This window comes from Henckelia pumila, chromosome 1 (genome assembly GCF_033568475.1).
Source record: "Henckelia pumila isolate YLH828 chromosome 1, ASM3356847v2, whole genome shotgun sequence".
Classification (NCBI taxonomy): domain Eukaryota; kingdom Viridiplantae; phylum Streptophyta; class Magnoliopsida; order Lamiales; family Gesneriaceae; genus Henckelia; species Henckelia pumila.
The window spans coordinates 31,522,739-31,542,003 of NC_133120.1; positions in this window are offsets into that span (position 1 = coordinate 31,522,739).

Here is a 19,265-nt window from a genome sequence, read left to right on the forward strand (position 1 = left end):
AAAATCTTTTTAAAACAAATTGGGCAATAAAAAGCATTTAAATAAATAATCTAGACATTTAAAATAATTTAAATAACTAACCGATAAACTTAAGTTATTTTAAATAAATAAGCTGGATAATTAAAATTATTTAATTAAACAAGCTTAAACCTAAAAAAATCATTAAAGCAAATAAGTTGTACAATAAAATTATTTAGATAAATGAATAAACATTTTAATAACACATAAATCAAATTTAAATCAATTAAACTTAGAAATAGTATTCATAATATTTATTTAATTTAATGCATGCGATTTTGTAGATTGAATTTAGGCGCTACAGTATACTCTTGCCTCGATAGTCCAGATTATGTTCTCATCCAGGAAAGTTGATATCGTTAACAACAAACAACAATTGCAAAAAAAATTCTGTTTGTTTTGAAACATATCAACTGTGTTGTTCACTCCGCTGGCTTCCGCTCCTGTACATGGTGAAAAACCACCGAAATTTTCTGATGCCGACTTCAAAAGTTGGCAACAGAAGATGTTGTTTTATTTGACTTATTCAAACGTTGGCAACAGAAGATGTTGTTCTATTTGAATACATTAAGTGTATCCAAATTCCTGAAAGAAGATCCTCCTATTGTTGCAAAAGGCGACGCTGATACACAACGAAGGACTGCAGTTGATGCTTGGAATCACAACGACTTTCTATGTAGAAATTACATACTGAATGGACTAGATGACACACTTTATAGAGTCTATAGTTATGTCAAAACTTCAAGAGAATTGTGGGAGCCTTTGGAGAATAAATACAAGACAGAGGATGCAGGTGTTAAGAAGTTCGTTGTTGGAAAGTTCCTTGACTTCAAAATGATTGATACCAAAATGGTGATGAGTCGGGTTGAAGAAATTCAAATTATTATTCATGACTTATTAGCCGAAGTAATGGAAGTCAATGAATCCTTACAAGTTACATCCATTATTGAAAAGCTACCGCCGTCATGGAAAGACTTAAAAAATATCTCAAGCACTATTGCAAGAAGGTAAAACTCGAAGAACTCATTGTGAGACTTTGAATTGAGGAAGACAACCGCAAAACAGAATCCGTAATATTTGAGGCCAACTTGGTGGATAATCAAAGAGAGTGGTGGATCAATACTAGCTCTACAAGCCACATTTGTGCAGAAAGAGAAATGTTTTCCACCTGCCCACTGTTGGTGATAGGAAACTGTTTATGGGAAATTCCGCAACCTCTGATGTCATCGGGGTAGGGAATGTGGTGCTGAGAATGACTTCCGGAAAGGAAATAACGCTGAAGAATGTTCTGAATGTACCAGACATTCGCAAGAATTTAGTCTCTGGTTCCCTATTGAGTAAGGCAGGTTTTAAACTTGTATTTGAGTTAGATAAGTTTATTTTAACAAAATTTTTTGTATTCATTGGTAAAGAGTACCAAGATAGTGGTATCTTTAAACTAAATGTAATGAATGTTATCCGTGAAGAGACGAAGAATATAGTTAATAATTCTTCTTACTTGATTGAAAGTTCTAGTTTATGGCATGAAAGACTGGAACATGTTAACTTCAACACTTTGCAAAGACTTGTCAATTTAAATGTAATACCTCCATTTAAAAGAAATCCACAACATAAGTGTGAGATTTTTTTTGAAGCAAAAATGACTAAAGCAACATTCCAATATGTGACAAGAAGTACTACGCCACTTGAGTTGATACACAATGATGTATGTGATTTAAAATATGCGCAAAATCGAGGTGGAAACAAATATTTCATAACATTTATTGATGACTGCACAAGATACTATAAGGTATACTTATTAAAAGGCAAAGATGAAGATTTTGAATCTTTCAAAACATATAATAATTAGATCAAGAATCCATTAAGTTCAAAGATCAAGATGATTCAAAGTGATCGAGGTGGAGAGTATGTTGCTCCGTTTGAAGAATTCTTCTTAAATTCTAACCTAATTCATCAATTTAAAGCCCCATACTCACCTCAATCCAATGAAATTTCTTTAACGCAAGAATCGTACTTTAAAGGAAATGATGAATGCGTTGTTACTTAATTCTGGCTAAACTCAAAATATGTGGGGCGAAGCGATACTCTCAGCAAATCACATTCTTAATAAGATACCACAGAAAGGAAGATATAAAAGTTCATATGAACCATGGAAAGATCATAAACCACCTTATAAATACCTCAAAGTATTTGGGGCGTCTGAATAAAGTGGTAGTACCAAAACCTAAACAAATAAAAATTGGGCCTAAGAGGTTGACTGCATATTTATTGGATATGCATATAATAGTAGTGCATATCGATTCTTAGTGCATAAGTCAAATATTCCTGAATTAAATGAAGGAACGATCATAGAGTCAAGGAATGTTGTATTCTTTGAATATGTTTTTCCTTGTAAAGAAAGGAAAGAAGTAAGTTCGAACAAACGAACATATGAAAGCACAAATGAAAGTCTACCAAACAATGAAGAGAAAAGATGTAGCAAGAGAGCAAGAGTTGAAAAGTCATTTGGTCATGATTTTCTAACATACATGTTAGATAATGAACCAAGAACCGTTCAAGAAGCTCTCTCCAATCCAGAAGCTCCTTTCTGGAAAGAAGCTATACAAAATGAAATGGATTCCATCATGCATAATCATACTTGAGAGTTGGTTGATCTCCCTTCAGGTTGTAAACCTTTAGGATGCAAGTGGATCCTGAAAAGGAAATACAAAAAAGATGGATCTATAGATAAATACAAAGCTCGTTTGGTAGCTAAGGGTTTTAGACAAAAAAAAAAGGATATGATTTCTTTGATACTTACTCTCCAGTTACAAGGAACACATCCATTTGTGTTCTCAAAGTCATTGCTGCATTTCATAGTCTAGAGATTCACCAAATGGATGTAAAAATTGCCTTCTTGAATGGAAAACTAAAAAAGAAAATATACATGGATCAACCAGAAGGGTTTGTCGTACCCGAACAAGAGCGAAAGTTGTGTAAACTTGTAAAGTCACTGTATGGACTCAAATAAGCACCTAAGCAATGACATGAAAAATTTGGCACTACAATGTTGTAAAATGATTTTAAAATAAATGAATGTGACAAGTGTGTCTACATTAAAGGTAATTCAAATGCATATGTAATTGTCTGCCTATATGTAGATGACATGTTAATTATGGAAAATGATCATAAATTGATCATAAATACTAAGAAAATGTTGCAACAAAATTTTGACATGAAATATTTGGGAATATGCAATGTCATATTTGGGATTAAAATATCTAGAACATCTGACGGAATTATCCTATCCCAAACTCAATATGTCGAAAAGATTCTTGACAGACTCTGACGGAATTATCCTATCCCAAACTCAATATGTCGAAAAGATTCTTGACAGATTCAATGCCAAAAATCGCCTCCGGCAAGAACACCTATAGACTTAGGTGCAAATTTGGCCAAAAATCGAGGAGAACCTGTCTCACAGTTGGAATATGAAATAATAATCAGAAGTTTGATGTATCTAACCAATTGTACTCGTCATGAACTTGCATATACAGTAAATAAGCTGAGTAGATTCACAAGTAATCTAGGTAAGGATCATTGGACAACATTAATGAGAGTGCTTGGATATTTAAATTACACATCAAATTATGGATTGATATATATAAAATATCATGCGGTCCTTGATGGATACTGTGATGCAAATTAGATATCGAACACAAAAAACTCCAAGTCCACTAGAGGATACGTGTTCACAATCAGTGAAGGAGCAGTGTCATGACGATCTTCTAAGCAAACATGTATATCTCGGTCAACTATGGAATCCGAGTTTATTGCTCTGGATAAAGCTGGAGAAGAAGTTGAATGACTTAGAAATTTTTTAGAAGATATTTCTTGTTGGAATAAGCTAGTGTCTTCTATTATTGTTCACTGGGACAGTCAGTCATTAATAAGAAGAGTACAAAGTATTATGTACAATGGTATGTCTCGACACATTCGTTGGAGACATAATACCATAATACAATTGATCTCAAATGGGGTTATTTCTGTTGAATATGTTAAGTCAAAGGAAAACCTGACGGATCCGTTTACTAAAGGTATAAATAGACAAACATGTGGTGAGGTTAATAGATCGGAAACATGTGGTGAGTTTAAGTTATAAATATTAGTCTGAATACTTGGACATTACGATTGCTCATTCCTAGAACGTCCAAGTATAATAGACCGGAAACATGTGATGAGGTTAAGTTATCTTTTAATGATTCTTATACCTATAAGATAGAGTAAAGCGGGTTACTCTAGATAAGAGATCACCAATATAAGTGCAAAGTGATGACCTCTTTGATAGGAACACATATGAATATAAGATATGATCCAGGGCCGAAACAGACACAACATGAGAACTAAATATGTTAGAATTATTATTATGTAAATAATGTTGACATGGTTTACATAAAAGTTGACTAGTTCAAGACATCAAGTCACTATGCAACAAGTAAATCCTACAGTATTTTACTACGGTGGGTTTAAAGCCACAAGTTACCTATCCTGATGTAATAATAATTCATAATAATTTTCAAGTGAGTCTGTATACAAGCATAAGTTTCATTCATGTGGAGGATTGTTTGAAATATTGAATGAAAAAGGGTTGTTTTAGAGTTGGAAAAAGACTCGGGCAGAAAAGCTGCGTGCTCAAGCCCGCAGATTTGGTCGCTCGAGAGCGTCTGCCGCTAATTTATATAAGCAAGGCATAGCACAAGTGCGATCGAGCGCACGATTTCCCACTCGAGCATGTTCCTGGCCCAAATGAAGAGGCCGGGCAGAAACGCTGCGCGCTCGAGCACACGTTTTTCGCGCTCGAGTGCGTAGTCTAGTTTTTCCAAATAATTGTGACTTTTTGGGCCTTTTTCGCATTGGGTTGTGTCTTTAGACAAAAATACTTGTTCCTTGGACCCAAACCTGTGGTTGTATATATATACACAATCCTCTGTCTAATAAAAAAAATATGTAAGAGAGAGATTCAGAAACAAAAACATAAAAACATACATATTCCTGTATTCTTTTCTTTATTTCTTCACTTGAAAGTTCTGCATATCAGAGTTCGCAGATATCAAATAATTTGGTGTGCTGCTATTACTTGATACAAGTCGTTGCATCTTAGAGACGATTGTCTATACCGTTGAAGCACTTAGATACGGAGCAATTTCGTCTTGCGGATAAAGAGTATACTCTTGTCTCGACAGTTCAGATTGTGTTCTTATCCAGGAAAGTTGATATCGTAAACAACAAATAACAAAATAGGTCACAAGGGTGCTGTGAGAAAATTTTTAAAAAGTCGAGGAGATATTAGCCTATTAAAATTTTATAGGAGATTTTATGACAATTAAAATTTTCATAGGAGGACCCGATGCCCCGATGCCATTAGCCCAACACATGATTCGTGAACTTTTCATTTTACTTCAAATAGAAAATTCAGAATAGTTTCTTTGAGGGCAAAGAAATACATACAAAAAACAAACTCAAATTCTAACATAGGAATTTGCACAAAAAGCAAACCCATATTCTGAAAATTGATCGAGAATATGGAAAGAACTTTTTTGAAATGGGCACCTCATATATTATCCAAAACAGGATTGAAGCATCGTAGTTATCACAAATAGAACCGTCAATTTGGATTAGACTCGCAGAGTCGGTCCGTATCGCCACACAATTTAAGTGGATTGGTTGAAATTTTTTCAACCCAACTAAAGGCGGTCCTAGGCAGGCTTGAATAAAAAAAATTAATTTTTTTTAATTTATGGTGATATATGTATTTTTTTAATGAAAGTTGTGATTTTTTTTATTAATTACATCATATAAAATTTACACTTGTGAAATCAATAATTAGAAATTTTATTAATGTGTTTCTATTAATATTTATTTATGAACTAAATTTATAATGATTTTTATTTCATTTATTTATTTTTATTTGTAGTGAGCCAACCCGCGGGCCAGTCCATCTAACTTTCAATACCCAATGGGGTTGGGTTGTGTTGAGGATTTTCAGTTCTTCGGGATGGTGGGCCGGCCCATCATCAACCCGCAAACGGTGGGTTTTTGGTGAGTCGACCCGCCCCACCATGGATTTTCCAGTCCGACAGCAGCTCTAATCACAAACTTCAACGCAAAAATTCAGAGGAGATTTTACATAAAATTAATGTAATAAAATTTAAATACTATTAAAATATTAATTAATTATATATATGGTAAATTGAATTATAAATAAAAACAAGTGAATTGACACTAGAACCCAAACATATACATGTTTATTGAGTAAAAATTTCTAAATTTGTGCCAAAATTGGTTTTTTCTTTCTCAATGGCATTTAATATATCTTTCCAAAATGGTATTACAATTTACATCTAGTATAAAATATAAAATATTTGTCGATATGTGAAAAATGTAATATAAAAAATATGATTTTAAGGGATATATTTTGATAGGTGCTTCAAATATGAGGTTACACAGCACATCAAGAGCAATTATTGTTCACATAATATAACGATCTTGTTCACATATATTCGTAACAATCAATGAAATAAACAGAGAAATCGGTTATAATGTCATTTAAATAAAATTAAAAATTATAACAAAATGACTTAAATATTTTAAATCATAACAAATTCAAACAAAACAATTTGACTAGATATATAAATCCAATCTCAAAATTAGATCAAATTCTATGTCAATATTATATATTATATGAGTGGAGAAAGCACTAGGGGAAGTGGGATGTGTTTATTAATGTTGACTAAGAAATACAAAGAGACAACTGGAATTTTTTGATCAAATGCGTGGCTCTAATCTATATGCGGCAGTCTGTTTTGGGAAGCAAATTCATTGACATCTGAATTTCCATAATTATATCCAATTACTGATTCTAGTATTAGAATATATCTTGTGCATGTCTTTCTATATTTGTTTTTTTTTTATCCTTATCTTTTTAGGTTGTATAAATATACAATGTATCATTCATTTGTGAAATATATCAGAATATATTTTTTCATTCACTTCTATATGGTATCAAAGCTTAAGGCTTACGCCACTAACCCTAGCTCCTAGCCGCGGCCGCCGCCCCACCTTTACCAATTTTTTTTTGCGACGGCCACATATATGGCTACAAACACCAATCCGGCTGCCGCCTTAAACACTCCCGTCTACTTCAATGTTGTTGTCATGCGCCCTTGAAGCTGACATCTTCTAACTACCTCTCTTGGCGTATCCAGTTCACGGCTCTCCTCACTGGTCATGATCTTCTTGGTTTCATTGATGGCTCCCACCCATTTCCTGATCGCATCATTACAGTCTCCAATGCTCAGGTTCCCAATCCTGCCTATCATGCCTAGATACGACAGGACCAACTTTTCGGAACATCATTATTGGATCGTTGTCTCCATCTCTGATCCCGTTTATTGTCACTGCACGCACTACCTATGATGCATGGACCACTCTTGCTAACACCTATGGCAAACCATCCTGTGGTCGCATCACTCAACTGAAAACACAGCTTCGCAATCCGGTGAAAGGCTTTCAATCTATCAGTGAGTTCATGCAGTTTATCAAATAAAAGGCTGATGAACTGGCTCACATGAACGCTCCTCTTGACATTGAGGATCTCACTATCAACGTTCTCCATGGCCTTGATGATGACTACAAGGAACTGGCCCATGCCATTCAAGCCCGGGACTCTGCCATCTCCTTTGAGGAACTACATGAAAAGATTCTTAACCTTGAGACTCATCTCCTTCCCTGAACGGCGTCTCAGATCGCTCTTCCAGCCACAACTCATGTCGTGCACCGCTCGGCCCCCACAACTGTTGGCCCCAGCCTGGTTCTACGACCGATCATTCTCCGGCCCCTTCACGTCACGGCGACGCCTGGACTTCTCGCCCCCAGCACCTACCGTCCCCTCAGGCCCCGGGCTCGTGTCCCTCGCGCCATTATTTGGGCCGCTGCCAGCTTTGCAGTTGCCAGGGACACTCTGCTCGGCGCTGTCCTGATTTTCAGTGTGCACTCACTACTACTACTGCTCCTCTTACTGATCAGTCTCGCAATGTCTCTGGCTTCCCTGGTCCGTCGGCTACTACCTACATTGCGTCTCCTACTTCGTCCGACTGGATTCTCGACTCTGGAACCACTCATCATGTGACGTCTGATCTTTCAAATTTATCCTTACATGCTCCGCATGTTGGCTCCGATGGCATTTTTGTTTGTGATGGCACTGGGCTTCCCATTACTCACACAGGTTGTCTCTTACCACCCTTCCGTTCTTCTGACCTCTTATTCCCACATGCTCTCTGTGTTCCCTCAATTAATAAAAATCTGTTATCTGTCTCTCAACTGTGCACAACTAATGATGTCATTGTTGTTTTCTCCTCTCATGATTTTCAGGTGAAGGATCGTCGCACGGGGGCTACTCTTCATAAGGGACCACTTAAGAGCGGTGCCTACTCATGGTCTGCGTCCTCTCCTACCCTACCACTGGCTCTATCTGCGTTTGTCGAGTCTCTGCCTGTCTGGAATAGTCGTTTGGGTCATCCATCTACTATGGTGTTGCGCCATTTAGTTGTGTCAAAGTCATTGTCCTGTTCTTCTTCCGTTCGTAATTTTCATTATAACTCATGTTTATGCAATAAAAGTCACAAACTTCCTTTACATGATTCCTCGCTCACTTCACAATTTCCCCTTGATTTAATTTTTTCTGATTTCTGGACTTCTCCGGTTATTTCCTATGATGGCTATAAATACTATGTTATATTCGTTGACCAGTACAGAAAATATATCTGGTTCTATCCACTAAAACTTAAATTGGATGTCCTATCTGTGTTCCAATGCTTTAAGTATCTTGTTGAGAAACGGTTTAATCGTTCTATTCTCACCCTATATATACTGACAATGGTGGGGAATTTCTTGCTCTCAGAAGTTTTCTTTGTCTGCATGGAATTTCTCACCTTACCGCCCCACCTCACTGTTGGAAAACGTGTTCAGATCAATTAAGAATTGATACCCGGTGCAGCGGAAGTTTAAAATTTTTTATTTTTCGATATATGGAACGATTCCATATCATGGATATCAAAACTTTACGATTAAATTATGCAAGTAAAATAATAATAATCATAATTAATAATATTTTACCTATTCAAGCAACGGCTTGATTATGGACACCAACAGAATTTAATCTGCTCTTCTTGTATATCCCGGGAACCGATGGCTTCACGATCAATCTGTTGGAAAACGGTGTTCAGATCAATTAGAATTGATACCCGGTGCAGCGGAAGTTTAAAAATTTATTTTTATTAATATGGAACGATTCCATATCTGGGTATCAAAACTTTTACGATTACATTCATACAAGTAAAACAAATAATCACAATTAATGTTTTACCTTAAATCTCGAAACGAGATTATGGACTCCAACAGAATTTAATCTGCTCTTCTTGTAAATCCCGGGAACTGATGGCGTCACGATCAATCACCGGAATAAGGTTCACAAACAGAAAACAGAAACCCTCTGATTGACTGCACTAGAAATCAATCAGAAGTTTTGCGTAGAGAATAAACAGATATGATCTGTTAATTCAGAATTGTAATTTTTCACAAAAATCACAATCCGAATTTTCTCAAAAAGGAGCAAGGAACTTTTGAAAAATCCCTTAAAATTATTTATGCAGTGTTCGAAAATTATAAGACACAACGTAGTTGATTTTCGAACCCAACACTTCTATTTATAGATAATTTCTAGTTATAATTGTATCAGGACTCTAACTCCTTAAAGCCCACAATCCATAACTTAAGCCCAACAAGACAAGCCCGTTGTTATAGAAATTAATATAAAATTCATCGTGACTCCGATTGATAAACTGATTTCACCAATGTGCACAGAAACCATTTCTGCATCTTTTAGAGTCAAGATAATATTTCTGAATCCGAATTCAGTGATTTCCAAAAATGTTCATCCCTATGTCATTTTAGGAAATCTCACTCCCTTTAGTTAAGAAGTCCAACTTCTCTTTCATTAAATTTAACTCTTTAAATTTAACTATCTCTACGGGGTTTTAGTAATCCATTACTTGTGTAACCCTCAATGGTTCAGGAATACAGCTAGTCGTGGGCTCACAACTCCTTGTGACTCGGAACAACAATTTTCAACTTACCCATCGAATCATGGTAAGAGCGCCTAGCAACATCGCCCCATGATTCCCTAGGTATTACTGATAGTGCCTGCAAGAACCAGTAGATTTTGGTTAGCGTACAGTACGGTCCCTTCATCCATATATCCCGATCGAATCAACAACCATTGGTATATCGAGAGTCGTTCGAGATTCGATAACTATGCATTACATCTTGGAGATCAAATAGTGACATCGCATGTGTTACTAGGATAACCAATTAACCTAAAACACATCATGTACTCTGGCCAGAGATTCGTCATACTAATATCTCCTCAGATCGCATAGGATATCCACACTCACAAGTATGTGGTGAATCCTTGACAACAAAGCATCGACTCCTATATATATCGTAACTGTACCCAATCCCGACAACTGATGACCCCAATAGAGTCGGTAAACGAGTCAAAGTACAGTACTAGCATATAGAGTCTCAATGATGTTTCAAGTAATAAGGACTAATGGTGTACAACCAAAACCGCGGACTTTATCCACTCGATAAGTGATAACCACTTGGAAAGTTCGAATAGGGTAGTTCGATCATTCATCATATGAATATCCATTTGCATGCTTTGAACATCTCTATGTTTCATACCAATGAAACGTGGTACTCGGCATCGCAAATGCTAGTCTCAATCTCGAGCGATCCTTATCCCTTTTTTTTGCGGACGGCTCAATTGACTAGGAACATTTTAGAATATACAGTGACTATAAGATGTGTTTCATGATAGCCATCCCCATGTGCTACCACATCGTACATACACTATAGTATATTCAAGATCTTTATCAAAAACAACAATATTATATCATAATATAACAATATGAAGAAAGATAAAGTCAATACCATTATAAAAGTGTAAATTATATTAAACAAAAGATTGTTTTACATAGAGTCATAAAAGCCCTTAGCCACAAGTTGGCTAACCGGGCACCCACTCTTTCAATCTCCCACTTGCCCTAAAGCAACTAGTCATACTACGTAATCCCATTTCTTCGCGATATTTGTCAAACAATGGTCCTGGCAAGGGCTTAGTAAGCGGATCAGCGATATTGTCTGTAGAGGCCACTCTCTCGACACTGATGTCTCCTCTTTACACAATCTCCCGGATGATGTGGTATTTCCTCAGTACGTGTTTGGACTTCTGATGAGACCTTGGCTCCTTTGCCTGAGCAACGGCACCCGTGTTGTCACAGTACACCGGGACTGGACCAACAGCTTCAGGAATTACACCCAACTCTTGGATGAATTTCCTTATCCAAACCGCCTCTTTAGCAGCAGCTGATGCTGCAATGTATTCTGCCTCAGTGGTGGGATCCGCTGTGGTGTCTTGCTTGGAACTCTTCCAAGAGACAGCACCGCCATTGAGCACGAATACAAATCCAGAGGTTGATTTCGAGTCATCCACGTCACATTGGAAGCTAGAGTCGGTGTAGCCTTCCAACTTCAATTCTCTTCCTCCATAAACCATGAACACATTCTTAGTCCTTCACAAGTACTTAAGAATATCATTCACGGCTTTCCAATGCATTTGACCGGGATTGGCTTGATATCTGCTCGTGACACTCAGAGCATAGGCCACATCCGGTCTGGTAGATATCATCCCATACATGATACTACCAATGGCTGACGCATATGGTATGTGTGTCATCTTCTCTATCTCTTCGTCAGTCTTGGGACACATAGACTTGGATAAAGAAACTCCATGACACATAGGTAGATGTCCTCTCTTGGACCCATCCATTGAAAACCTTTTCAATATGGTTTCGATGTAGGTTGATTGAGTAAGTCCTATCATTCTCTTAGATCTATCTCTATAGATCTGTATCCCAAGAATATAGGAGGCCTCACCCAAATCCTTCATCGAGAATCTACTTGATAACCATATCTTTGTTGACTGCAACATCCCTACGTCATTCCCCATGAGTAGAATGCCATCAACATAAAGTACTAAGAATGTTACCGCATCCTTAACTACTTTCTTGTACACGCATGGTTCCTTCGGGTTTTTGATGAAACCAAAATCCTTTATTGTTTCATCAAATTTCTGGTTCCAACTTCTTGATACTTGTTTGAGACCATAGATTGATCTCTGAAGCTTGCATACCTTATGCTCGCTTCCCATGGATGTGTATCCCTCAGGCTGCGTCATATAGATCTCTTCCTTAATGTTTCCATTAAGAAATGCAGTCTTTACATCCATTTGCCATATCTCATAGTCATACCATGCTGCTACGACAATAAGGATTCTTATGGACTTGAACATTGCGACTGGTGAAAAGGTTTCATCATAAGCAACTCCTTGTCTTTGAGTATAACCTTTTGCCACCAATCGTGCCTTGTAGGTCAATACCTTTCCATCAGGCCCAAGCTTTCTCTTGTAGATCCATTTTCACCCAATTGGAACAATTCCATCGGGAGGATCTACTAAAGACCAAACTTGGTTAGAATGCATCGAATCTATTTCCGATTGCATAGCTTCAAGCCATAAATTTGAATCCGCATCAGAAATTGCTTCTTTGAAGTTTCTTGGATCACATCCATTGTCGGGTTCACTTTGATCCCCTTCAAGAAGAAGACCATATCTAATAGGAGGCCTAGAAGTCCTCTCGGATCTCCTAGTAGTAGGCGTGTCTTGTGATGATTCTTGACATGTAGGATCGCTATTTTGTATCTCGGGTTCTTCTCGAATTTCTTCGAGTTCCATCATCTTGCCTTTCTTATCCAATAAGAACTCCTTCTCCAAGAAGGTGGCATTCCTTGAAACAAACACTTTTGTTTCATTAGGATGATAGAAATAATATCCGATTGAATTCTTCGGATACCCCACAAAATAACATAAGGAGGATCGACTATCCAACTTATCTCCCACTGTCTGCTTCACGTATGCAGGACATCCCCAAATCATTAAGTACGAATACTTAGGAGCTTTGCCATTCCATAACTCGTATGGTATTTTATTTACTGCTTTAGTGTGGACGTTGTTTAACAACAATAGCGTCGTTTCAAGCGCGTAGCCCCAAAACGAAGGTGGGAGCTCAGTGAAGCTCATCATGGATCGAACCATGTCCAACAAAGTTCGATTGCGACGCTCCGAAACACCATTAAGCTGAGGTGTCATAGGAGGAGTCCACTGAGAGAGAATCCCATTCTCTTTTAGATAGTCCAAAAACTCGGTACTTAAGTATTCTCCACCTCGATCCGATCGAAGTGCCTTAATACTTTTACCTAGTTTGTTTTCTACTTCAGCCTTGAATTCTTTGAACCTTTCAAATGCTTCAGACTTATATTTCATTAAATATAAATACTCATACCTAGAATGATCATCAGTAAAGGTAATGAAGTAGGTGTTGCCACATTTAGTACCAATCCTAAATGGACCGCAAACATCTGTATGGATCAAATCCAACATATTTTGACTACGCTCAGGTTTCCCTTTGAAAGGAGATTTAGTCATTTTTCCCTTTAGGCAGGAATCACAAGTAGGTAGAGAGTTAATATCAGACATATCAAACATGCCCTCTCCCACTAGCTTGTTCATCCTCTTTGAGGAAATATGACCTAGCCTAGCATGCCAAAGGTTTGCCGGGTTTTGACTATCGTCCTTCCTTTTAATTGTTGTTACCGGTTTATCAACAAAATTAATTGGAACGTCTTTTAATTTTAAGCTATATAGATCGTTTTCAAGTTGTCCATTTCCAATCAAACATTCATTCTTGTAAATATTGCAAATCCCATTTACAAAATTGCAAGAAAAACCATCTCTATCAAGCATAGAAATATATATAATGTTTTTGACCAAATCCGGAACATATAAAACATCTCTCAAAAATAACTTAAAATTGTTCTGCAAAACTAAATAAATGTCTCCTATAGCTTTGGATTCGACTCTAGAACCATTCCCGAGCCTTAGCTGGGTCTCACCCATCCTTAGCTTATTACTTCCTGTCATCATTTGCAACTCATTGTAAATGTGAGATCTATATCTGGTATCCAATACCCAAGAAGTAGTATAAAGTAAAACATTTATTTCAATGTAAAACATACCCTTTGCAGTTCTCAACTGCTCGAGGTATTCCTTGCAGTTACGTTTCCAATGACCGGGTTTCTTGCAGTAATGGCAAACTTGTTTAGACTTGTCGAATTTTGCATGTAACATTTGGCCTTGAGATCATGGTCCAACCATTTCTCTAATTCGGCCAACCTTTCGGCAGTTACATCAGCCGAGGCTGTTTTCGGAGAAGCCTTTTCTAACACTTAGAAAATCTTTTCCGAACTCAGGACAATCTTAACTTATGGAACCATCCTGTATAGATTGCGCCAGAAAATTTGTTTTGTTCGAGAATTGAAACATGTGGATTACGAATTCATTGTCATGAAATACTGAGATGAAACAGACAATAATCGATGATTTGTTTAATAATTTACTAAAACATAAAATATGGCGAATTTTATTTTATGAATCACACTCCCACTATTTTGACGATTTCACCACCCTCTAGTGAAAACGAAAAACATTTTCTTTAGTGGGAACATGGAGTCCAATTGACAAACTATAGTCCCGAATAATATCAGCCAACCATAATTTTCAAAAGGTAGAGCACAATTGCTTCCAAAGCAACCTCCATATTTTTACCTCATGTCCAATAAGGGCCCAATAATATGACGCCGTTTATTGTGACATGTCAAGATGACCCATCAATATTAAGTTGTGATGGACGGTCGCCATGTGGATCCCCAATAATATGAGCCAATCCCATGGGAGTTCCACCCAACTTACAACATGTGTCGATCCAATGTACAGCTTTCCGACGAACGGGCCCCCCCAATAATATGAGCCGGACCGTATCCGCGGGTAGCATCACATACATTGATCGTTGATGGAAGGTAGGAATATTTAAACAATATTTAAAATTCCCTTTTGTTTATCTTGATATCAATTTTAAATCATATTTAAAATGAGGGATTTTATTTTTGAAAATTTGTCTCATCATGCAAATATATGTATGCTTGCGGGATTCATAAAATTTAGTCTAAACATGCATACATCAATAATATCATATATTATTAAAGGATGATCGATCCCATTAACTATTCGACCCGTGGTTGCCAATCACGAGTCTAAGTCCAATCCTAGGTGTTATGCAAGTATGCAATGCAATCCTATTACATTGTGCTTCCAATTTACATTTCTTCGGTCTTCATTGTCTACTGGGCCCACCATTTCTTCAAATCTTTGTCTCCCACTAAGTCTAATAAATTTCGATGACAAATATGGGATACATTTTTAGGGGTGGGAACGGGCCATAAACCAGGCCCACTTTTATTACATATGACAATCATATTGGGCTATAAACCAAGCCCATTAATAAACACCGACAACAATAAGACAAATGTAAATCACCTAACATACACCTTAAAAATTTTGTACAATCGATTAATTTAATCGTTTGATCTGAGCAACCTGACTCTGATACCACTGTTGGAAAACGGTGTTCAGATCAATTAGAATTGATACCCGGTGCAGCGGAAGTTTAAAAATTTATTTTTATTAATATGAAACGATTCCATATCTGGGTATCAAAACTTTTACGATTACATTCATACAAGTAAAACAAATAATCACAATTAATGTTTTACCTTAAATCTCGAAACGAGATTATGGACTCCAACAGAATTTAATCTGCTCTTCTTGTAAATCCCGGGAACTGATGGCGTCACGATCAATCACCGGAATAAGGTCCACGAACAGAAAACAGAAACCCTCTGATTGACTGCACTAGAAATCAATCAGAAGTTTTGCGTAGAGAATAAACAGATATGATCTGTTAATTCAGAATTGTAATTTTTCACAAAAATCACAATCCGAATTTTCTCAAAAAGGAGCAAGGAATTTTCGAAAAATCCATTAAAATTATTTATGCAGTGTTCGAAAATTATAAGACACAACGTAGTTGATTTTCGAACCCAACACCTCTATTTATAGATAATTTCTAGTTATAATTGTATCAGGACTCTAACTCCTTAAAGCCCACAATCCATAACTTAAGCCCAACAAGCCAAGCCCGTTGTTATAGAAATTAATATAAAATTCATCGTGACTCCGATTGATAAACTGATTTCACCAATGTGCACAGAAACCATTTCTGCATCTTTTAGAGTCAAGATAATTTTTCTGAATCCGAATTCAGTGATTTCCAAAAATGCTCATCCCTATGTCATTTTAGGAAATCTCACTCCCTTTAGTTAAGAAGTCCAACTTCTCTTTCATTAAATTTAACTCTTTAAATTTAACTATCTCTACGGGGTTTTAGTAATCCATTACTTGTGTAACCCTCAATGGTTCAGGAATACAGCTAGTCGTGGGCTCACAACTCCTTGTGACTCGGAACAACAATTTTCGACTTACCCATCGAATCATGGTAAGAGCGCCTAGCAACATCGCCCCATGATTCCCTAGGTATTACTGATAGTGCCTGCAAGAACCAGTAGATTTTGGTTAGCGTACAGTACGGTCCCTTCATCTATATATCCCGATCGAATTAACAACCATTGGTATATCGAGAGCCGTTCGAAATTTGATAACTATGCATTACATCTTGGAGATCAAATAGTGACATCGCATGTGTTACTAGGATAACCAATTAACCTAAAACACATCATGTACTCTGGCCAGAGATTCGTCACACTAATATCTCCTCAGATCGCATAGGATATCCACACTCACAAGTATGTGGTGAATCCTTGACAACAAAGCATCGACTCCTATGTGTGTCGTAACTGTACCCAATCCCGACACCTGATGACCCCAAAAGAGTCGGTAAACGAGTCAAAGTACAGTACTAGCATATAGAGTCTCAATGATGTTTCAAGTAATAAGGACTAATGGTGTACAACCAAAACCGCGGACTTTATCCACTCGATAAGTGATAACCACTTGGAAAGTCCGAATAGGGTAGTTCGATCATTCATCATATAAATATCCATTTGCATGCTTTGAACATCTCTATGTTCCATACCAATGAAACGTGCTACTCGGCATCGCAAATGCTAGTCTCAATCTCGAGCGATCCTTATCCCTTTTTTTTGCGGACGGCTCAATTGACTAGGAACAGTTTAGAATATACAGTGACTATAAGATGTGTTTCATGATAGCCATCCCCATGTGCTACCACATCGTACATACACTATAGTATATTCAAGGTCTTTATCAAAAACAACAATATTATATCATAATATAACAATATGAAGAAAGATAAAGTCAATACCATTATAAAAGTGTAAATTATATTAAACAAAAGATTGTTTTACATAGAGTCATAAAAGCCCTTAGCCACAAGTTGGAATGTAAGGTCCACGAACAGAAAACAGAAACCCTCTGATTGATTGCACTAGAAATCAATCATATATTTATCGAAGAGAATAAACAGATTTGATCTGTTAATTTGGAATGTAATTTTTCACAAAAATCACAGACCGAATTTTCTCAAAAAGGGATAGAGGATTTTCGAAAATCCCCTTGAATTATTTTATGTGAATTTTGAAAATTGCTAGAATTAATTGTGTCAATTTTCGAACACTACACATGTATTTATAGATAATTTCTAGACTAGATTAAGTTATAATTGTATTAGGACTCTAACTCCTTAGGGCCCACAATCCATAACTTAAGCCCAACAAGCCAAGCCCGTTATAGAAATTAATATAAAATTCATCATGACTCCGATTGATAAACCGATTTCATCAATGTGCACAGAAACCATTTCTGCACCTTTTAAAGTCAAGATAATTTTTCTGAATCCGAATTCAGTGATTTCCAAAAATGCCCATCCCTATGTCATTTTAGGAAATTCCACTCCTTTTATTTAAGAAGTCCAACTTCTCTTTCATTAAATTTAACTCTTTAAATTTAACTATCTCAACGGGGTTTAGTAATCCATTACTTGTGTGACCCTCAATGGTTCAGGGATACAGCTAGCCGTGGGCTCACAACTCCATGTGACTCGGAACAACAATTTCTGACTTGCCCAATGAATCAAGGTAAGAGCGTCTAGCAACATCGCCCCATGATTCCCTAGGTATCACTGATAGTGCCTGCAAGAACCAGTAGATTTTGGTTAGCGTACAGTACGGTCCCTTCATCCATATATCCCGATCGAATCAACAACCATTGGTGTATCGAGAGTTGTTCGAGATTCGATAACTATGCATTACATCTTGGAGATCAAATAGTGACATCGCATGTGTTACTAGCAAAACCGAGTAACCTAAAACACATCATGTACTCTGGCCAGAGATTCGTCACACTAATATCTCCTCAGATCGCATAGGATATCCACACTCGCAAGTATGTGGTGAATCCTTGACAACAAAGCATCGACTCCTATATGTGTCATAACTGTACCCAATCCCGAAACCTGATGACCCCAATAGAGTCGGTAAACGAGTCAAAGTACAGTACTAGCATCGACTCCTATATGTGTCGTAACTGTACCCAATCCCGAAATAACATCTAAAGACAAATCAAGATAACAATATGAAACATCAAACCATGTCTTATTACAATAACGGTAATTACATCTTACATGGTAATCAAAAATACAAAGCAAACAACTCAGGATATTCTGCTCGCATACGACTCTTAGTTTCCCAAGTTGCTTCTTCAACGCCTCGGCGCTGCCACTGTACCATCACAAGTGGTATAGTCTTGTTCCTAAGAACTTTCTCCTTCCTGTCTAGGATACAGATTGGTCGTTCAACAAAAGACAGATCTGGCTCTAACTGAATAGCAGTAGACTGAATCACATGAGATTCATCAGCTATGTACTATCGAAGCAACGACACATGAAAAACATTGTGTATACTGGAAAGAGATGGCGGTAAAGCCAAACGATAAGCAACATCTCCGATCTTCTCCAGTATCTGGAAAGGCCCAATGTAACGAGGAGACAACTTGCCTTTCACACCGAATCTCATCACCTTCCTGAAAGGTGATACTCGCAGAAAAACATATTTACCAGGCTCAAACTGAAGTGGCCTACGGCGAATATTCGCATAACTGG